General features: G+C 41.1%; 1 protein-coding gene and 2 long non-coding RNA genes across 9 annotated transcripts in view; 2 read left to right on the top strand and 1 right to left on the bottom strand.

Moving 5' to 3' along the window:
• Positions 1-2,057, top strand: part of LOC133496211 (uncharacterized) — a 45,113-nt gene extending 43,056 nt beyond the window's left edge. For all 5 annotated transcript variants that reach the window (XR_009793745.1, XR_009793747.1, XR_009793748.1 and 2 more), the window contains 2 exons: positions 1,441-1,637; positions 1,726-2,057. This is a non-coding gene — a long non-coding RNA (uncharacterized LOC133496211). The remainder of the gene's footprint in view (positions 1-1,440; positions 1,638-1,725) is intronic.
• The window catches only part of eya4 (EYA transcriptional coactivator and phosphatase 4), a 54,729-nt gene extending 47,505 nt beyond the window's left edge, over positions 1-7,224 (bottom strand). For all 3 annotated transcript variants that reach the window (XR_009793742.1, XM_061811478.1, XM_061811477.1), the window contains exon 1: positions 7,087-7,224. The gene's annotated coding sequence lies outside the window, so the exon portion shown is untranslated. The remainder of the gene's footprint in view (positions 1-7,086) is intronic.
• An 846-nt stretch (positions 7,225-8,070) lies between these two features.
• On the top strand, positions 8,071-18,815 carry LOC133496210 (uncharacterized). The gene is made up of 5 exons (XR_009793743.1): positions 8,071-8,210; positions 8,433-8,571; positions 17,334-17,412; positions 17,741-17,929; positions 18,729-18,815. It is a non-coding gene; the product is annotated as an uncharacterized LOC133496210 (long non-coding RNA).
• Positions 18,816-23,386: the final 4,571 nt, after the last annotated feature.

Below are 23,386 nucleotides of genomic sequence, written 5' to 3'. Positions count from 1 at the left end.
AAATCTGCCCCTTCAGTGTAATTACAGCAGGGGTGTCAAACTCATTTTTGTCACGGGCCACATTTTACATTGGGTTTCCCTCAGAGGGCTATTTTGACTGTGAAACCATAAAAATCTTTAACTGCCTCATCATATTTACACGTGAAATTTATGAACTAGTTTTGGAATCAGAAATCAAGGGTAATTGATTTTCCAACTATTTTTGTTTGGTAACACAAAAATGCTTGTAATAGCTCAACGTTATCATTCATGACATGACAATTTGAAATTTTAGGACAGATTTGAACAAAAATCATGGAAGTTGATACAGGAGATTTGCCTCCACGGGCCACATAAAATCATGTGGTGTGCCAGATCTGGCCCGCGGGCCTTGTGTTTGACACCAATGAATTACAGTACAATTTCTTTTGCGTTTGTAATATTTGTTCTTCTTCACAGATCAGAAAATATTGTGCATATTTTTGTATGCGCTGTTAGTATATGCTCCTGCTCAACGTGTGTTAAAGCAGTCGTTTAGGTTTATATAAACTAACTTCTATGGTGTCTAAGGTCCTTTGGCGGTTCACACTTGCATGGGTGTAAATTTTGAAAATGACAGTATCATAAGCCCAAGAGCATAATAGCCCAAATATTACTACCACAATAGCCATAAAAAATAGCAATACGCTTGCTCAGAATTATTATGTGTGTTTTTTTTGTTTGCCTGTGTAGCTTGTCAGTCATCCAAGGTCACGGAAATCTGCAAAGGTTCAAGTGAACCAACAGGACTCTTGTTGTGTTATTAGACTAAAATATTTAGTTTAGTTTAACATTTTGATTTTCAATAGTGTTGTAACAAGACAGGTCTTGAACTGAAGACGGGTCTCGAGACCACATTTTGATGATCTTGGTCTCGACTCAGTCTTGGTCTTTGTGAGTTCTTTTATCAGGCAAGTGTTGGTCTCAGACAGTGTGGTCTTGTGAGCATTAGTTTTTAAACATACGATGTTTAATTCTCTTTTGTACGCTTTGTTGTTCTTTGGAACACTGTTCAAGTAAGAGAATCTTCTTTGGGATTCCTCAAAGTGATGTTATACGATCGTCTCCCATTTCTTGACAGTGTGAGGATGACAACAGGTGCTCAGGAATACTTGAAAAATTCTGTTTTAAGAAGTGTAAATGTTTGCAAAGCATTTGGAAGGAGTAACCCCCCCCCCCTCCCATATTTTTATCCATCTCTCAGATTTCCACCTATCGCAGGTGGGCATGAACTATATATGGCATGATAAAGGGGAAATGACTGTAGTAATAAAGCCAATTTGTTTCTCCACACATGATGCTTGAAACCAGCCAAAACAATTATCTTGTGTGTGTGTTTGTGCGCACATATATGCGCAGATGCATGTGTGTGTTGATATGTCAGGCCGGGGTTCCGCCGGTGTGTTTATGTGTGAGCAACAGGAGACGGAGGGGAGGCGGCCGGCCGGGCGGCCCGCGTATCGTCTTCGGCCGAAGGCAAAGCAGAGAGATAATTGCACAAGTAAATATCAACAGAGAAAAGGGAGACGCGTAAATGATCCGCGTGCTTGGCCGACGGACACACTCCAGGACAAGAGTACTGGCTGGGCGACGGCATTGTGACGTGATTGTGTGACAAGGTGAGACGGATAAGATGAAATGTCGAGATAAAAAAAAATACATCACATTTTTCTTGTCTCTATTCCGGTGTGTCAAAATTCCTCCCAGATACAATAACTGCGAGAATGTCACCAGCAGACAGAGAGAGCAGACCTTCTCCACCATATCTACTGGCAAGTCAAGTATTTGCTCCCTCTCCTGGGCTATGGGTCCACCAGTAAACAAACATAAAAGTAAGGGCATGTTGTGTATTTACAACGATGACAAAACCTTTCCTCATAAAGTCCGCTAGATTCACAGTAATACATAATGGGAAATAACATTGGAGTCATGGTGTTATTACCTTTTAAGCAAAAGATATTTGAACACAAATGGTGGAGCAACACGTGAAGTTGGGTCATATAACAATGCTGACGGCAGGCAAATTTTCTTTATCCTCAACAAAGATTAATTATTACCGCTGTACTGAGGAGATGAGACCATCTCAATTATGTCAAGTATGTCTGATATATATGGCCAAGGGTGCAGAAGCAGCACAATGTCCACTGCATAAAAGAAAATATTGTGGCAAAAACTGTATATTTTGCATGCATTTTTTTTATATCCTTACTATATTTTTTTTAATAAAATATTACATAGCACATATTTTTATTCAAATATTTTTCCCCCTACAGCAGTCATCTCATTCCGCAACTGATTACAGTGTTCCCCCATTATTTACGGGGGTTACGTTCTTTACACCCTCGCGAATAATGAAAATCCATAAATAATGGACGCAGCATTAACATACAGTGGTTACACTATTACCATGCATGTCAGCATGTGTTTTAAGTGTGTATGTTAGGTACCTGATGATGGCGCTCACGACAGGTGCAACCTTCATAGTGCCACTAAGCATGCCTGGAGCATGTAAATGGCGTTTAAACTGCATGTTCTGTAACAATTATTTCATGAGTCATTTTTCAATTTGTTTTATTATTTGCAACTTGTGCAAATCTGTTTGCTGTGGTATGATGATTTTCAATATGACACTGTGAGGGTTTACAACATCATCAGTAATAACCTGCCTATACAGGCAGTATGCGGGGCAATGGAAGCTTCTTCTGCTTCCAGATGGGAAATGCATTTGTTCCTCATTGCCTCATTAGCGTCGCCATATGGTAGCTTGTATACACACTAAAACACTTGCTGGCACACATTCTAATGGTGTAACGAGTGTGTTTAACTTTGTTGGATAGGTCACACGACAATGTTTGCAAACATTGCAAGGTGCCATGTCCAATGTGGTGCTTTATCTATTTAAAAGAGACTTTAAGACTTTTACAATCGTGAAAATGCAGTAAAATAAAAATAAAAAAACTTGGAGACTAAATTCCTCGACTATGCAGGGCTGCAAATGGTGAACTGTGAATTGGGAAATGCAGACTGTATTGGATGTATCCTAAAAAAAATTAATTTATTTGTAAAATGATCTGTTCTACTTATCCTCACAAGGGTCGTGGGAGTGCTGGAGCCTATCCCAGCTGTCAATGGGCAAGAGGCAGGGTACACCCTGAACATGGTTGCCAGCCAATCGCAGGGCACATAGAGACAAACAGCGGCACTCACAATCACACCTCGGGGCAATTTAGAGTGTCCAATTAATGTTACATATTCTTGGGATGTGGGACGAAACCGGAGTGCCCGGAGAAAACCCACGCAGGCACGGGGGAGAACATGCAAACTCCATACAGGGAGGGCCGGGATTGAACCCAGGTCCTCAGAACTGTGAGGCCAACATTTTCCAGCTGCTCCACTGTGCCGCCCATTTGTTAAATATGCCCGTATAAACAAGAGAGTACTAGTACATTTGTCAAAAGATCGTTGAAAAAAATATTTCCTCTCTGGCCCAATCGTGTACCTTAAATTTGAGTTTTAGGCAACCTCTGCACCCCTCTGCAAAAAAAAAAGCAGAGCAAGATACCTCAAGCAGCTGAGGATTCAGAAGAGACGCAGAACTGTCAACATTTCTGCTCGACGGGTAAGTCAATCACCTCTTTTTGATTTTTAATTCATTCTACATTCCCAAAAATAAAATTTAAACAACGTTGTTTATTTTAGCAACATTATTACCAATAAGCCATGCTTCCATGGCAACAGCTTTGGCTAACATTGACATGTTTACAATGCTGATGCTAACTTTTTTACTAGCAATGTTGAAGTTGGGCAGCGTTGCGCGCAATTGCATGCTATTACGAATGAATTATGCATTATGAATGGATAAAAAGTGTATGCGTGTGTTTGGTGACATTCAAATCTTTTATCATTGCAAACTTTCAACCGCAGCTTATGTCAAAACGCCACGGTAGGAAGGAAACTCCGGCGCAAACTCGGGACCCCCTGTAATGGGTTTCCTTGCCCTCTGAAGGCACGGTGAATAATTTCACTTGAGCCGTGCACCCAAATGTGATTGGACTGACATTTTCCCGCTCGATGAGAGTCAAAGTCGCCGGCATCCTTTTAATTTTTCATAGCTGCCCCTCGCCTGAAACCCAAGACACTAATGCATTTCTCGGGTGAATTGATTTGTGCACTGCCACCGCCAACAACCACATTGGGGGGGGCACATTCAACCCCCTCCCCGCAACATCCCATTAAATTAACTTTCCACCATTAAAGGTTTTAACAACTCATAGGCTTTCATTAGTTTCATTCTGACTTCGGCCCGACGGGGATTAGAGGTCACCCGACACTGTAGGGGGAATCAATGATGCCTGCCATTTCCGCCACGGTCCCACAAGACAGAATTCTGTTTCTCACTGTAAGATACGCTGATTGGGGGAGTGGGTGGGGTAGGTGGGCACACAGGATACGAAAGTGGGCTACAATGTGATCATATATGTTGAACAAACCACAGGCTGAGGTTGCGGTGGAAAGGGGACCTGCGGATATGACTGCATCTGAAAAATTGCAAGCAGTCCATCGGTTTTCTGAGCCGCTTATCCTCACAAGGGTGGCGGAAGTGCTGGACCCTGCCCCAGCTACCTTCGTGCATGTGGGAGGAAACCGTAGTGACTGGAGAAAATCCACCGTGCCGCCATATACATATGAAAACGTTTTTTGTATATTTAGGGCTGTAGCTAACAATGATTTTAATATTTAATTATACTGCCAATTATTTTTTCAGATTAATGGATGAATCCGATAAAAACAATTTCCATCAATTATTTCAAAAGCTGGACAATACTTTAAATTGACAGTGCAGAAATGCGGAAACAAATTACGATTCAATTCAGTTACTGGTTTGTGTGTGTGTCAGCGAACACGCCAAAATGTTGATCATTGTTTTCCAAATTTAAATCCATTCATCCATTTTCTTAGCCGCTTATCCTCATGGTGGTCGTAGGAGTGCCGGAGCCAATCCCAGCTGTCATTGTACACCCTGAACTGATTGCCAGCCAATCGCAGGGCACATGGAGACAGACAACAGGCGCCAAACTAAAATCAAATGTTTGCAAATGTATTTCCTTTTGATTAAACATAAATTTCATGTGGGATTCCAGAAAGCTGAGAATATTTATCTGAGAGTCTGAATTTTTGCAAACGATTAATCTATTACCAAAATAATTGTAGAATAATTCAATAACCGATTAATTGTTGCACCTCTGATATTGCTATTTAGGTATGTCCCGATCATATTTAATTTTTTTTGTCAGTCACTTGATTTTGTGTATCAACCATTACTGAGGCCCGATCTGATCCGTGGGCAAAGCAGTAAAAAAAAAAAAAAAAAAAAATCATTGTTCATTGTTGTCTTAAAATTCCTAAAAATGTAAAAATCTGATATTTTCCAGCAGATGCCCCTCACCTAAAAACCAAGTAATCTTAAATCGGATCATATTCGGTAAAACCTTGTTAGTATTGTTTGCTCACTCCACACTTCTTCACTTGTGGTTTATGCTCTTCTATTCACTTAATACTCAATTGTATTGGCACAAAACTCATTTGCATGAGTTGTTATGCTCAATTTTATTGAAATCATTTGTTTGACTGTGCAATATTTGAAGAGGAAAAGAGATGCACTGCATTTTTCTGAGCAGTGTTTGTCATATTTTGATGATTGCATCTAACCATAAGAGGGGCAAATTGTGACACAGTAGATGACTATTTTTCCGCGGGAGCTCAAATGTGTTCATTAATGGTTAAATTAAACATTTTTTTGTGTTGGGTTATAAAAAAAAAAAAAAAGCCTCTCCCTAATACCACATCCAAAAAGGTCATTCATTCTAAATTGTCTAGTGTGTATAAATCATAATTGTAAGCCGCATAATTTATTTCCAGAGCTAAGGAATGACATCTGCACAAGTCATCCCAGTTATGCGTCTATAGGCCTTGAATTTATGTGTGCTCTCTACGCATGCGAAATATAATCTTGCAGCACGCGGATGAGGACGCGCTAGCCCCGTACAAGCCATCACGTCGTCACGGGCAGGCCAACGAGGCCGAGGTGTTGCCATTTCCTACATATCAGGTAGGAACACAAATGCCACGTGGGATGAAAATTGACCCCGGAAAGCTTGTTTCTCCTTGTGCCCAGATATTATTTCATTTATTACACTTAACCCACACACACTTGATATGATTAACAATATGACCACGTAACACACATGTAAACATTTTCACGACCATGTGATCTACACATATGTCGTGAGAAAAAAAAAAAATCCCTGAATGATGTGCCCAACGATAAAACAGTAAATGTGAAAATGTTCCATGTGATAAAAACAGATTTGGGTCTAAATATGCATGTAAATTATGTAAATGTTCAAATATTTTAATTATTTAAATATTTACATATATATACTTTTTAATATAACAAAAATGGCTGTTATCTTATGTTTATAAAAAAAGATTTGAATCTTGAAATGATCATTTCTTTTTTTAATATTCATATTGAGAAAATGTAAATGACCACTTTTGTCAAATAATTAAGATAAATATGACAGATGTGTGTCTCACCCTTACTGTGCAGTCCATAAATTCAGTGAAATTCTATAAAAATTGATTGATTAATAAACGTCCATAAATTCAGTAAAATTCTATAAAAATTGATTTAATAAATTTTATCTTAATCTTTACGTTCCCTCCCCCGTGATTACTGTAAAATTGAGCAATATCGTTCAAAATGATAAATATGAATGTCCTCATTAATTTCAAGTTCAAAAACGCATGTAAATGCTTATAAAAACACTAAAATTATCCTCTTTTAAATGAAATATTAGAAAAGTGTTAGTACTTGAGTCATAACTTTAGGAAAAAAAGTGTCAACTTATAAATGAAGTTTAAACTTTTAAGTGTATTTATATTTATCTTTAAAAAAAAATTCAAATCACTTTTTAAAGTATGTACTCAAATGACCATCGTTAAAATTCGCTGTTAGATTTTAAAATAAAGTATGCAGCACACTCGAAAAAAAATGCAAAGTTGTACCTGTGTTGTGCCAACAAGTAGTCTGATCCCCGGGCCCGGTTTACTTTCTGGTGCGGCTCATCATACTGACGTGCCTCTGCTCTCCCTGCTGGGCTCGCAGGCTGTCACCGACTTGTTTACAACATCGCCGGTAAAAACCGAGTAGACCGCAAACAAACTTCTAACAAGTTAGGAACGCGTAAGTTTCAGGGAGGAAAAAAAAGTGAGCTGACAGCGGCGGGAAGGCAAGGCAACTTTGCTGTGAGTCGACAAGTCCAAGTAGGAAGAGCGGCGGCCGGGCTGCTTGAGAGCCATTTAGAGGCACCTTCATTATTGAGCAGGCGAGCAGCCAGCGCTGCGCATGCGCACTGCGACGCCGACGCTCGCGACCAACTGAGTGATGGACTTCAAGATGCAAGGGTAGGAGGGCTTCACCGGCGACATGATAGCAGTACTGCGCACCAATTTCATTGGACAAGAAGCAAGGGAAGGGCTTTACCAACAACATGATATAAATATCGCAATTTCATTGTATAATCTGCGCGCTTCTTGATGTGATTGCTATGTAGCTAGCTTGACGACCGCTAGCTGCTCGTGACGGATGTGGCCGCATTTTAGGATTTTTTTTTTTTTCAATTAAAAGATGAATTGGATAAAACTTTTTTTGTTTTAATTTAACGGGCCATTATTTCAGTGTGACATTGCAGAAAATGCACAAAAAATAGTTGATGATTCAGTAACTGGTTTTAAATGTTACATGTCAGAAAATAATCAAATGTTCGCAACTGTCTTATTTTGATGAAACACAAAGGTGGTCTGCGCCATTATTCTAATACATCCCCCTATCCGTTTTCTCCACCGCTTATCCTCACGAGGGTCACGGGGAGTGCTGGAGCCTATCCCAGCTGTCAACGGCCAGGAGGCGGGGTACACCATGGACTGGTTGCCAGCCAATCGCCGGGCACATGGAGACAGACAACAGTCGCACTCACAATCACACCTACGGGCAATTTAGAGTGTCCAATTAATGTTGTATCTTTTTGGAATGTGGGAGGAAACCCACGCAGGCACGGGGAGAACATGCAAACTCCACACACCGGGATTGAACTTGGGACCTCAGAACTGTGAGGCCAAAGCTTCACCAGGTGTTTCACTGTCCCGCCTTGTAATACATATATTTTCATCAATATTTAGGTCTTTATGATCTATACATCAATATAAAAATGTATTGTTGTGGGACCAAAATTGTTATCCATTAATTTGGTAACTATTAGTTGAGTTGCCAATTAACTCTTGCACTCTTTGTAGTTAGCACTCCTACATGGATGTCATAAATTACTGATTCCTCTGTTAATATTCATTTTCAGCCTGTAGCTGTTAACCAGGGTGAAGCGATCGCTTCCTATTCGACATGAGACTAGTGGCAACAAGAAAATGGACCACTGGAGCAAAGTGCTGACTGTGGAGTCTAAAACCGAAGCATCCAGATCAGAAGTTAAGGAACAGGTAACATTGGCCTGTACTATATGCAGAGGTTGCAAAAGTACTCCCATTTTCTATTTCAGTCAGTGTAAAAACAAACATTCGACTCTTTTACTTACTGAGAAGAGGGGAAAAAATACTCGGTCCACTATACAAAGTGTATTACAGTAGCTTTATGTGGCGAGCTGACTGAAAACATGCGAGACGTTTGTATGTGTATGTTTTTTAAGGAGTGGAAAGTATACGTTACAGATATTGGCCTTTTGGGTGAAATTTCAATTATATCCTAAAATCCACTGCCTTGGTACATTGAGATACAAATCTTAATTGTTCCATGACCACACTATTATATTGAAACGTTCAAATCAATTTTGCCTATTGGAATGAATGGAAAGGCCATTACTCAGTTCCAGACCCCCTCCCAAAGAAGAAATTTCGTTTTTTCTCACAAGAAAAATGACACTCATCAGTGCTGTACTGTATAAATACACAGAAATAATGACCCAGAGATGGGTAGGAACACTCACGCAGTAAACGTAAAAGTTACTCAAATAGAATTTTGGCTAAGTTGTACTTGTCAGAGTAGCTTTAATGCAGTAGTTCACAAACTTTTTTTTTTGCAGCCACCTGCCAGTTACTAGAGTACAAAAGCGTATGACTGTGTTATAATGTGAATTGTCTCACATTATAATGTGAATAGTTTCATGTTATGACGTAGATTCGTTTCACATAATAACATGGAAAATAAATAAATAAATTTCACCTCTCTTTACCCCACTACCCCCAAAAAGACAATTACTTCTGGCTCAGGTGTGAAATGATTCACATTATAACGTGTAATTAACTACATTATAATGTGAAACGCGACCTTTTTTTTGTGTGGCAGCAATACGCTTCCGTAATTGACACGCATTGACACGATTTATTTTTATTTTTTTAACTCCCTTCTCAAAAGTTATTTTTTTAATCCACAGAGTTGTACATATTATAGGTCACTTTAATGGTGAAAAAACTTTAAAATAATGATGAATTATGAAATGAGCTTGGTCTACTTTCTTTTGCATTACAAAAACCGACCATTTGAACGGGAGGGGGGTATAGACTTTTGTGTATCCACTGCAGCCTTGCTTGTATTTCATGATCTCTATTTTGTTTAACAAGTGGAAATATTTTGTCTTAGGTTATGGTAACCGATATTGTTCAGCGATATCAGAATTAGCACTTACACAATTTATTAAATTATTTTTATTTCATTTGTTGTTCATGCTCGGAATTATTCAGTACTTGAGTAATTCTTTTCCACAAAGTTCTTTCTTACTGAAGTAATTACTTGGAGGACTACTTTTTACCTTGACCTTGAAGTCATTATTTCAAAGTCACAGTACTCTTACTTGAATACAATTTTCGATTACTCTGACATAAGCTGCAAACACGGAAAATGCGAACAGAATACACGACTATACAAAAGTGTTGTGCTTCTTTGTTCTTATTGTGTGGGCTCTAATGGCGACTGGCAAACCACCTGAAACCAGCTCAGAATGTCCTTCCATGGTAAGGAAACCAATGTGAATTGATGGTGGCCTGAGATGCACTCGCTAAAGGCACTCATATCTCAAGGCACAACTGAATTCCTTTTACAAGTGAACTTAATTAGACATTTGGTCCATCCACCTGAAAGCGTAATATCTCTTATTTGAACAATTTTAGCCATGTGTCTTTAAAAGAGTGTATTGCAATTAAAAAAAAAAATACACCTTATGGCTATGAACCGGGGCTCGTGGTGATTGACACGTCATGCCCAAATAAATGAATAGCTGAAGCTGTGACAGTGCCCGAAATAGCAGGAAGCTGCAGTGGCGACTCGCTGCCTCCGTTGCCGCATATCAGGCGAGCTTCGAACACTTGGCAGAACACGATGCACAAAGGAAGCACGTCCAGGTGTTTTTAGAGGTGTCAGCTCGTGGACTTTCAAGGCGCAGACCCGCCCCTCTATTTGTCGGCCCAGCTGTTCTTCGAAACGGCGAGCACCGCACGGCGACCCGCGGCGCTCCCTCTTCTCGCCGGACCCGAAAGAAAATGGCCGCCAGCTCGCCGGTATTTATAGACACGCACGGAACTCGTGCTCGCGCTGGCCCGAGGTGCTGACGACGTAAAATGAGAGGACGCTTCCAGAAAGTCCAGAGTGTCAGGGTGCTCGGATAAAAATACCCGGTGAAAGATGGGCCCGGCCATTAGTGGCGCACCCCGGCATGTGACATGGCAGCGTTTCAGACGTGATTTACGATTATTACTACCGCCGGCCTGGACCGCTCCCACCCGGCAGCCCAAATTCAATTGGCAAATGAGGGTTATTTCAGGCACTGATGCGTGGGCTAAATATCTGGCTGGCATTTTATTTTTTAACTTTGGTGTTGGCGAACAATTGTTATTACACTTACGCACTCCGATGAGTTCAATACAACGTCTGGAGAGCACACCCTGCACTGGTCACAAGTCAATTGGAGGCTACGAATAGATAAACAAGTATTCATACTCATTCATACTTATGGACAATTTAAAGTGGAACCACAATTTTAAAATATTCCAGTGGACTTTGATAATGGCACCTCTTTTCTCATCAAAATACCCAAAGAAGCAAGATCTAAATGACGCTTTACTCACCCTGTATCTTGTCCTGCTGAAATTAATCTTTCTAATGCAGGTGCATAACTGGGTCAATGGCAAGTATGGCTTTTAAGTTAATTTGGTGATCGGTGCACATCCCAAAGTGTAGAACAAAAAAAGTGAGCGGGTATAAACAATAGAACTCTTTTCATTCGTGGAGACAGCAGTTCACATGGATCAGTTCCCATTGGGATTCCCACATTTGGCACGGGCAGTGGACACATTGAAAATCCCAAGACCAATACAGAAACATTGTGGTAGTAGTTATTGAGGGACCATAGATACAGTGAAGAAAATAAGTATTTGAACAGCCTGCTATATTGCAAGTTCTCCCACTTAGAAATCATGGAAGGGTCTGAAATTTTCATCGTATTTGCCAGTCTCCAGACCTAAACCCAATAGAAAATCTTTGGAAGGAGCTGAAACTCCGTGTTTCTCAGCGACAGCCCAGAAACCTGTCTGATCTAGAGAAGATCTGTGTGGAGGAGTGGGCCAAAATCGGTCCTCCGGTGTGTGCTAACCTGGTGAATAACTACAGGAAATGTTTGACCTCTCTAATTGCAAACAAAGGCAACTGTACCAAATATTATTATATTATTTATCGGGTGTATCACACAAATAAATCATTAAAAAAAATCATACGCTGTGATTTCTGGATTTTTCTTTTTAGATTATCTCTCTCACAGTGGACATGCACCAACCATGAAAATTTCAGACCCCACCATGATTTCTAAGTGGGAGAACTTGCAACATAGCAGGGTGTTCAAATACTTATTTTCTTCACTGTATAAAGGCGGAAGAAGAATTAGATCACGAGAGTTATAACTAGTATAGAGATATATAAGCACTGTGGAACTCGAATTTTCTGGAGTAAATCTGACACTTTGTCCACATGGAAGCGGCATTTTGGGAGCTCGAAAACGCTCACAGAATTGCGGAATAGCTTTTCGGCCTTGCCTCGAGTCTGATACAGCACGAGTAGGTAGGAAAATTGCAAGGATTCCATGTCAACTTTGCCACGTCGTTTTTTTTTTTTTGCCTATGCCATTTGTGCATCACAACAACATTGTAAAAAAAAAAAAGCGCAAAATTGATGTCGCCTTTTACGGGCAGTGTAAAAAGGGCCAATGACTTCCTTAATTGGTGGAGCGAGAGGCCGCGCAACAAAGAAACATTTGACACGTTGTAAATTCCTGTGATGTCCTTCCCTGAAGCAAGCACTCCAGTTACACTTGTCACTATTTTGGTGGACCTTTTGTCTGCAAAACAAAGATATCATGCTGTCATGACGTGGAACACAACTGTATTAGTAAACATCCACAGTATTTGCAGTGCAACAAGAAAGGATAATTGATTTAATCATTACCCTTGTCGATCAAAAGTGAGCATTTTTAAAGGCAAGATTTTGGTTTTGTATAGGATCTCATTACGAGCTGTCGTTCAGCTTGATTTTTACTTTGACTTGCGAGGACAAATTTGGCGGCAGTGAATTCACAACAAGCAGCAATTTGACGGAGTGAGCAAATGCAATCCACTCTTAAATTGTGCATTTTCGTATCACACTCGCGAGTTTCTTTCCCATCCGTCCTCCGACTGGTCGGGATTTTTACTGCAGTACTCTTGGGGCAGCTCTGGAGAAACGGGGGCTACTGTGGTCTGTTCCACTTGGCTTTATGTGCAGGGAATGTTTTATGTGAATGAGCATTAATGTTTAAGCATGAGAACGTTTTCCACCAGAGCCGACCCACGCACGGGTGAACAGTTTACTTTAACAAAAATATGAGAAGCCGCTGTTTGATTTATTATTTATATTTCGTACAACGTAAAAATATACAAAAATATAGGGTTTTAAAATTTTAGTTATTTTTAAATTGCGGGGTGAACGGCGTGGTGTCCCACTAGATCCTGCAGATGGTTTTGTGATAGTAATTAGAAAATAAATGAAAAAATATTGTCATCCTGTTGAAGGAGACATTTAATTCAATCCAGCGCAATTTTTTCCTGGTGACAAGTGATAGTACAAGCGTGGGAAATAAATTATACCTCTTACGCTATAGCACAGGTGTCAAACTTAAGGCCTGTGGGCCAGATCTGGCCCTTTACATGATTTTATGTGGCCCGCGAAGGCAAACCTAGTTTGTCAACTTGCATGATTCTTGTGAAAATCTGTACCAATATTTCAAATGGTCATGTATCATAAATAACAATGTTGATATCTCACAAGTATTTTTTTGGTACCACACATGAACAATCGTTGAAAAAACAATTGCCCTTGATTACTGATTACTCCAAAGCTAGTTCATAGATTTTGTGTGTAAATATGATGATGCGATTAAGTGTTTTTATGCTTTCACGGTCTCAACGGCCCTCCGAGTGAAACTGCAACTGCAATGTGGCCCGTGACAGAAATGGGTTGACACCCCTGGTGTACAGGCTTGCAAGCATTGTGAACTTTTATAATACATCACATTGACTATAATGCCGTCCCTCGCAAATTCATGTTGGAAGAGAAATATTTAGTATCTTATTTTAAAAAATGAATCTCTGTCAGGGTCGAAAGTGCAAAAAAGAGAGAAAAGGGAGAAAACTGTGAAAATACTAACCCTCGCACCGGGTTCCAAAGATCACTTGCTTTTTATCCCCCTCGACGGGGAGATGAAATTTTTCCAACCTCAAAAAACGATCGTCAATTTTTTTGGTTTATTCTCGTCAATACTTTCCCAGGAAAATGGAGAGAGGGCTAAACCCCCCGCCCCAATACCCTGTTTTGATAACTAGCACCCTCCCCCACCAGTTTTGATGCCCCCCCCCCCATTTGCACGTTACTGCACACCTGCTGCGTGCTATGTTAAAACATTTAGTCCTTGATTGCTTTTGCTGCAATAGTGAAGAGGGCAACACTTGTGATTTTCACCGCTGTGAAACAAATGTATGAACCTTCTACTGTGTGTGTGCGCATGTGTATGTGTGTATGTCAATGAGTGGGTGCGTGTGGGAATGATACTGAGTTCCATTGCACTAGTGTTTTTACACTGATGGTAATTGATCTTCACATATAATTTTACCTTTTGGATACGACACTTCTGTTATTACTACATGTAGACAGTAAAGCCTGTCAAATGCTCTTGATAAAGACGTAAAGATAGTGTAAGAAGCATTATGTGTAGTACTTTGTAAAGTTCTCTTATTTCAATTGAAGTCTTTGTGAAGTGAAATATTGTCCACAGAGAAGAGTATTGTGATCAACCCGGTCAAATTTGAATGATTAAAAAAATTGTCAAGTAAATATAATCAGGCTTCAAAATTACGGAGAGCGATTTGTTCCCAATTGTTATACCCATGTATAACCCGCACTATTGACTTGACAATTTTTTTTAGGATATATGTGCATTTTACACGAGAAATTACAGTATAATAAATGACTGATTATGTCTTGAAATACTAATCAACTACTGCAGCCTACTGTTGAACTTGTCATGACGCGAGACCTGGGTGTAATCATTTGAGAGTCACTCGGGACGTGCATTTAAGTGCTGAATCATTATGAGGCAATGCCTAACGTGTAGTAAGGCTCTCTCGCTCGCCCTCTCTCCCTCTCCACAAATCCCCACTCTGACACTGAATCTCAATAGTATTACAGCTGGAATGCCTACTATGTTGTTTCAACTAATGAAAGAATAAAGGAACACTAACAGAGGGGAAAAAATTAAAAGAGAATAAGAGGAGAGGGAAGAATGTGTGGCCAGAAGGAAATGGATGAAGTCAGTTCTTATATTAATCTTTTCCATTGCAAACAGTCTTTCAGAATTTTTTCTTTCTCCGTCCATAACATAGTTAAATCATGTTTTTAGCATAAAAATAAAAATGTCATTTAATTATTATCAATGAATTAATTGTTGTAATTTTTTTACATCTTTATTATTTAACCTTTCATGAATTAACAGGGCGGCACGATGCATCAGCTGGTAAAGCGTTGGCCTCACAGTTCTGAGGACCCGGGTTCGATCCCGGCCCCGCCTGTGTGGAGTTTGCATGTCTTTCCCGTGCCCGCGTGGGTTTTCTCCGGGCACTCCGGTTTCTTCCCGCATCCCAAAAACATGCAACATTAATTGGACACTCTAAATTGCCCCTAGGTCTGATTGTGAGTGTGACTGTTGTCTGTCTCCATGTGCCCTGCGATTGGTTGTATTGTATCCTACCTCCTGCCTGTTGACAGCTGGGATAGGCTCCAGCACTTCCCGCAACTCTGAGGATGAGCGGCAAAGAAGATGGATGGCTGGGTGGATAGATGCATGGTTGGATGGATGGATGAATTAACAGCAGTCAATCCCGGTGCATTGTGGCGGGATATATTTTTGACCAGACCACAATTGCTGAACATTTTAAATACTTTTAAATACTTTGTAAATTGCAAGCATACAGTAAGATGTAATGAAAACAATGTTTGTATTGTATTGTCTGTGTACAACCATGTAGCTTTAAGAAGCACGGCCTAGATTGGGTGGTGTGTGTGTCTGATTGGGAGCTGTGGCCAACAGCAGCTAGTGCTGTAATCACCGTGGTTTATTGTTCTCCCGGCGTTCAATAAATAGCTGAACATCCGACAGCATTACAGTAAGTAAGTATCGGTTCTTTGAGACACGGGTTTTATCTCTTCCGCCATCATGCTTCTGACTCACGAATGGAAATATTTTTCATCCATTTTTTGCATTGTTTGTGTCCTTTTCCCTCACTTCTCGCTAGCCGTGACCCGGATATCCACAAGGGCCGGTTTACCGAAAATCATCCCAGCACTCTTGAATGTGCACCGACCTTTTCGACTGTTTTGTTTGGCATTCACGTTTCATTTTCGACGCAGGCACTCCGCGAAGAATTTAAGCATGGCGTGTCCTCACCAATCATAATCACGAAGGCCGCAGTTGGCTCACACTAACGACACGCACGCCCGCACGGCCTAATTGCTACTCAATCTGTTGTATATAAAATTATGGATGCAGAGTGAGCATGTTATTGTGAACCTCACAGAAGGAAGGAAACGGCTTTGTTTGTATTGAATACAGTTCATATCTTTATCCATCTATCATACAAATACACACACACACTTATACAGATGGTCAAGTGGTTAGATTAAGTGCTGTCTGGATTTCTCTCACTTTCCAATCCCCCCGAGAGTGGATCAATACTCGCTCAGCATCGGGTTACCATTAATGTCTTCATCTTTTTTACCAGGCACTAAACGCGCGTGTGTATGTCTTTGTGTGCGCGCGCCATTGTGCTACCAAGTTACAATTAAATGTCAATGATGGCCCCGTGCTCATGGGCCTGACTCACAGCGCCCCCTAGGGAGACTTGTTGGAAGCATTCAGTGCGTTTTCACAAGGAACAATTAATTAACTTCAGCAGCGATGAGCCTTTTTATTTATTGTCTCTAATGCGCTCCCACATCCCCCGCCAGCCCCGACAAACCTTTTTGTATCATCTGCTCCCACCTAAGCTAGAGTTACACGTGTGTAATTACGCTGCAGGATATTTATCACTTTAATAATACATGTTCCGTCGTGCCGAATGAAGGATTGCGCATTATCTTGAATGGATGCTGACACAGACATGCATCGTTGGGGCTAGGGGAAGATTTATGTCTTGCATCCAGGCGAGTGTTGACTTAATAATGGGGCAACACCGTGGTTGAGTGGTTCGCACGTCTGCGGCACAGTTCGGAGGTTCTTGTTTTCGAATATATTGCACGTTCTCCCCGTGTGTGTCTTTTTTTTTTCCTGCTTGCTCACACATCCCGAAAACATGCATAGTAGCTTCATGCAAGAATCTAAATTGTCCACATGTGTGAATGTAAGTGTGGGTTGATGTTAGTCTCAATGTGCCTTAAAATTGACTGGCAACCGCATTTTTCTATTAGGGCTGGGGATGTGGAATGTTTTTAAAACTGATTATCATGCTGCTCATCTCATTAATTATTTTGAGTAATCACTTACGAATGGATTTTGCATGTTACCGAAACAAAATATGCATGTGAGGTGCATGGGTTATTTTTGTTATTTTGAAGTCATCGTCCTCACATTCTACACTGTTGTATCTTTAACTTTGAATATTTGTGCCTTTGAAAGGTGGAGTTTGGTCTGGTGAGAGTGTCGAGGCTTGACACGGGGCGAGGCTGTGATCACGATCGGCCGCCAGCATCTATCGGTAATGCTCGTCGTGAAAGTAGTCACAGCTGTGATAGCGAAAGATGGCATTGCTATCTGTTTGCATTAAAATTGGTTTATAAAAACGACACAAGATTCCGATTTCTGGCAGCTTTTTGGCGGTATTTTGTCTGTATTTTCACTTTGATGTCAACATTCCGTAGAGAAGCATTCTGTTTACTACAGCATAGTTATAACTTATAGACATACGTACGGATATGTTATCGAGCGGTCTGCATGTCTGCCAGTATGGCGAACGTCTTGGTGTGAAAAGATGAAGATCGTGACAGGGAAATTGATAAAAACAACGGGGTAAAAATCTGTTTCAGACGGGCATGGCTTGAAAAAAGTGTAAGCATGCAGATAGGAACGAAAACTGTATCAACATGTCTAACCGAACGCATACAAAAAGTGGACGTTCCCGGCAAAGTGCTGTGCACTCTGTGTTCCGATGTGATCAATTATGGAAGCCGAGGAGCAAAAAATATCCAGGAGCATATCCAAACCAGGAAACAAAGGTAAGTTGGATGTAAATTTCTCAAATATTATATAATTGACAAGTGTTAATACGATTTGGCCTATCTGTAGCACTGGCCCTGTAGATCACTCATTTTATCGCTCACTTTTATATTTCATGATGACCTGAATTCGTTCCAGGGAAAATATAAACAAACAACCATTCTCACTCACGTTCACACCTATGTGCAATTTAGAGTCCTAAATTAACCTCCCTTGCATGTTTTTGGAATCTGAGAAAACCCACACAGGCATGGGGAGAACATGCGAACTTCGTACAGGCGAGGCCGGGATTCGAACCCGGGTCCTCAGAACTGTGACACAGACGTGCAGGCTGACTGTATGGAACATCATTTTTCTCCTTTGAAATCGTTTAAAATGTCATCAATCAGCGGGTGACATTAGTAATGATAAGTTGGCTGGGCCGGTTAGTCTAGTTGCGATCATCTGGGTGTGAGTTGTGGCCTACAGCAGGTCATTACGAGTGTTGTTGTCCACTAAATTAATTAGACAATTAATTTCAAGGGGAAAATATATTTTCTTTGTGAGTAACTTGAGTTCTAAGCTTTGTCAAGGTTCTGCTGTTCTTCTAAATATTTGAAAGGCTTTCACAGTCTTGGTCCACAACGAAAGCTAAATTATGATGTTTAAAATAACAGCAAAAAGCAAAACACAATCATCGCCCCGCTTCTTTCACCACTCCTCATCCCTCCATCCCAATCAATCTCCTTCTCCCTCCCCCTCACTAATGCACTCTTTCATGTGCTCTCCTGTTCCACCCCCCCCCCCCCAACCCGGCAGCCCTGTCTCCGTCACCCTCCTGTCTCGTTGCTCTTTTGTAAGCCCTACGCATTTTTGGGGCGTAACGTGATCCCCACTCCCCATTTTACCCCCAGGGTGGTCCCACTCAGCCCCCGTCCGAAGGGCACAGCGGGCAGCAGGATTGGGGTCGAAGCGAGCGGAGCGGGACTGGCGAAAGGAGAGACAATGTAAAGATCATGGAGATGTAAATGAGGTGCGTGTTTGTGTGTGTGCGATATTGTGTTGTTGTGTGTTGTACCTGTCCCATCTGTTTGATCACATCAAGCAGCTGTCATTGCTCTTTTCAGCATTTGTAAAAGCAGAGTTTTGTTTTTCCAAATTTTCTCCAAGGATGCTTTTTCATAAATATATCCATACTTTATTTATTATTATTTTATAAAGTATATTCTGTACATAAAAATCACTAATAACAGAATTACTATGCTACCAGACTTTAAGATATTTATTTATTAGTTAAAAACATTTTTTTTTACCCCGCGACCCTTGTGAGGATAAGCGGCTAAGAAAATGGATGGATGTTTTTTGAAAAGACAATGGTAGCTTGAATGAGTGACATTTCTTTCTCTTTATAATGCAATTTCTTTGTACGTCAAATGAATTTTCCCCATTGAAATGTATCAGTCATTAATCTTTTTGAGCTCCCAAAAACCCATCAAAGTTTTTTATGTGTGGAAAAAATACCACTCTAAAGCATAAAAACATAACAGAAGTGTATGCAAATAATGAATCTGTTTTTTCAAGTGTTGTTATTGTATGCGCTGCAGTATTGGTATGTTGGCTCTGTGCCTTTAAGGGGTGTGGTCTCGTGAGTAGTGTCAGCAGCTGCAGTCTGGTTGGCCACTTTGTCTGGGCATGAGTTGTGGCCTACAGCAGCACCGCGTGAGTGTTCTCATTTGTATTTGTGTGTTTGACTCTATTCACTAAACAGCTGAAAGCACAACTTCTGGCCCTCCTTGCCCACAAGAGAGGATAATACAGTACGTGAATTGCTCAAAATTGACCTTTCCGACCTGTCATTCACTCGTCCAATAATAGCCAATCAGATAGCCGTATTGTCTTAACCCCTGGCTTGACACGCCCCTCTCGCCCGTATTGACCCAAAGCAATGCTGGTTGTCAGTAGCGTGCGCTTGGAAAAGTTAATGTTACGAAGAAAATGGTCCTCAGGTGCGCTTGAATTCTGATGAAAGATATCCTTCTAGGTTGATTCATCTTCCAAAGCCTAAAACTCAGTTGACGAAGTGTCTACGATGGATTGAGGCTCGCGGAAGAGCGCACGTACAACTAAATGTTAACAATATCAACAAACACAAGGATGTATCTTTGAAGGTAAGTGAGGGAGAGGTATCTTCTCTGAGTTTGATTTCATTATTATCAGTGCTTTATACATTGCAGGAGAACAACTTTGACTTTGTTAGGGTATCACTGACCTGGTGAATGAAGTGTGTAATATTTTATGCCGAAGAGTCGGGTCAGTGATACATAAATGCGCAATGTCATGCAAGAGAAATGTCTATTTTATATCACATCAGACTTTTAAGACAGAGCACTGGGTTCCATTGCGAGCTAAGTCAAACTTTTTCATTTGGTGACTACGGTACTCACCGAGTTAATCACCATTGTTTAAATGCATTTGTAGAAAATCAAACCTACCTCTCTTATAAAGACTACAATTATATTACTTTCCAAGTAAAAAATACTCACCCTGCTTTACATGTGTAATACGATTCCATTATTTTATCCAACTGGATTTCAATATGAATTTTGTGAGGCGTCTAACTTTTTTTTGCATCGATCACCAACATTTCGCTGTAACTCCGACATTGCGTCCTGCTCCCTCCAAAATCTTAATCCCGTGTACATATCCTTGCGTCAAATATTTGAGACGTCTCTGTAGAACTCTCTCGGACAAGTCTGACGCATTTGCCAAAAAAAACATACCACAATATTATCTGGAATACGCGTTAGAGAATCCACTTCAAACCTGTTCTGTTCGGTCACCATTTTGGAAGCTTGTGGGACGTTGCAAATGTAGGTAAGGGGGGGGCGGAGCTTAAGATCACCAGTCGGGAAGGTCCATTGTATCCACTTCACTCAAGTGATGGTCTTTCTGACATTTCTACAGTACCTTCAAAAATAGAAAACAAATAAAAGTGATGTTTTTTTTTTAATTGCATAAAAAATGCCACACACCAGCTAGAGAGCACCTGACTATGCGGCTAACCTCGGGGGATTTAGTGTAACTCTGTTTCCTCTACTTGCCAACTGCTGTCTCACAAAGAGGTCTACACAGGCACACACTAAGATGCAAATTGAGCAGGTATTCATCCAAATCTCTTTCACTACAGGCTCCAAATTGAAACCTATCATGAGGGAAAGGATTGGGAGAAAGTGGGGGCCGAGTGAAAGGCAGCTAATGTCTTGATAGGCCAACAAAACAACAACAACAACAAAAAAACAACGAAAACGTTGCATACTCACCAAGTTCAATGCCACACGCACACATTGGTAAAAATAGAAGGGCTCATTTGTCATCGCTATCAACTCAAATGTGTCAGCCCATGTTTTTCTTCTTCCTTTTTTTTTTTTTTTTGGGTTGCTCACAGCCAAACTGGAACTGAACTTAAATGTTCCAGCCAACGATAACAAATTCAAAGTCAAATTCTCCGCGCACACAAACACACGTGCGCGGAGAATTTGAGTCCGTGGTTAGTTCAAGTGCATGGAGGGAATGCTGCGGTCACACCTGGGAATACTCTCTCGGCCAACCTGCCTAACTTTTTTTTTTTTTTTTCTTTCGCCGTAGCTGTTTCCGTTCGAGCAGCAAATTACACCAACTTTACTTTTGTTTGCGTCTGGATTTTTAAGACGGAGCGTTTGTATTTGCACTTAGACGGATACAACACAAACACGTCCTGACAGCAGAGGGGTTTGGAATTGAAAGTATGATCATTTGATGTGGCAGGGCGTGCAATTTTACAGCAAATAAAACCTCAGAGGATCTGGTAGATTTCATTGGGCACCCCAGCGTAAGGCCCGTCATCTGTGTTGAGAAGTTTATTTTGGAAATGTAGTTGGTTACAATTACAAGTTAGCCTGTATGCGTGAAAGCAGTGTCGCTTTTTCAATTACATTCTCCAAGTGATATGTGTTTATATTTGATTAGATTGTGATTGCTTTTCTTAATTTTGAATAATTGCATCAACAGGACCCTTGGATGTTGACTAAAAAAGTGGATTAACCGCATAGAACTCCATCTATCCATTTTCTTTGCCACTTATCCTCATGAGGGCCGCAGGGGGTGCCGGAGCCTATCCCAGTTGTCAACGGGCAGGAGGCGGAGTACACCCTGAACTGGTCGCCAGCCAATCGCAGGGCACATGGAGACAAACACCCGCACATCTCTGGGCAATTTAGAGTGTCCAATTAATGTTGCATGTTTTTGGGATGCGGGAGGAAACCGGAGTGCCCGGAGAAAACCCACATAGGCATGGGGAGAACATGCAAACTCCACGCAGACGGGTCTGGAATTGAACCCGTAACCTCAGAACTGTGAGGCCAGCGCTTTACCATCTTATCCACCGTGTGGGTGCATTGAAATCTGTATCAATAAATAGTCTAATAGATAGCGGTAAAGCGTTGGCCTCACAGTTCTGAGGACCTGGGTTCGATCCCGGCTCCCGCCTGTGTGGAGTTTGCACGTTCTCCCCCTAAATTGCCCCGAGGTGTGATTATGAGTGTGGCTGTTTGTCTCTATGTGCCCTGCGATTGGCTAGCAACCAGTTTAGGGTGTACCCCACCTCCTGCCCGTTGACAGCTGGGATAGGCTCCAGCACTCCCTGCGACCCTTGTGAGGATAAGCGGCCAAGAAAATGGATGGATGGATAGATTTCACCACAAGGTGGCGCTTTGAGCTCGCATTTGGTACAGTACAGTATGTCATGTTTGAGGCTACTGCCGAATGGCACATGACCAGTGATAGCCAATCACAAGCGTCGGCTTTAGAAGAAGGAAGTCAAGGCGAAAATAATCCACTGTTTTGAGGTCTTTTTTTAATAATATAACTAAAAATGTAATTGTGGAAATTAATTTTTCAATTACACATTTTCTCACAGTAATTTGATGGATTACAGATGCATAAATGTTGTAATTGAATTCCATCATCCCACAGGATGTGATTAATTACTCCCAGTCACTGCACATTTATCCATGCATCCCAGTTGTGTGCATGAATTATCCTGCAAAAACAAGTTCACATCAGAAGTCTGAAGGTCACAAGGCCCGTCTTGCACGTGGTCTCTCAGCGCAATTTTTTAATTCAGATTTGATCGGGATTAAAGCGGGTTTTAAGGGCGGCGTTAATGGCTTTCAGACCGGCTCTAATCCTCATTTAATGAAGGCCTCGGTGGGCTGGCAGGCCTGGATGCAAGCCCGTCATAACTCAAGCGGACATTTCGGCAAACACTCCGCGGGAAGTGGAGGATGTGTGCGCGTGTGTGGATAGGAGCAGTAAGCATACATGTATGAGAAGCAAAAACTCGGATGAATGGCGAGTTTTTTAATGCCCGCGATCTTATCAAGGAGCTCATTCTGGGACGTGTATGTATTCGTGCACGCCCGCTTGTGTGTGCGCGCATT

Source organism: Syngnathoides biaculeatus, chromosome 23 (genome assembly GCF_019802595.1).
Source record: "Syngnathoides biaculeatus isolate LvHL_M chromosome 23, ASM1980259v1, whole genome shotgun sequence".
Classification (NCBI taxonomy): domain Eukaryota; kingdom Metazoa; phylum Chordata; class Actinopteri; order Syngnathiformes; family Syngnathidae; genus Syngnathoides; species Syngnathoides biaculeatus.
The sequence above is the reverse complement of the archived record's forward strand: the minus strand, read 5'-3'. Positions and strand labels throughout refer to the sequence as shown.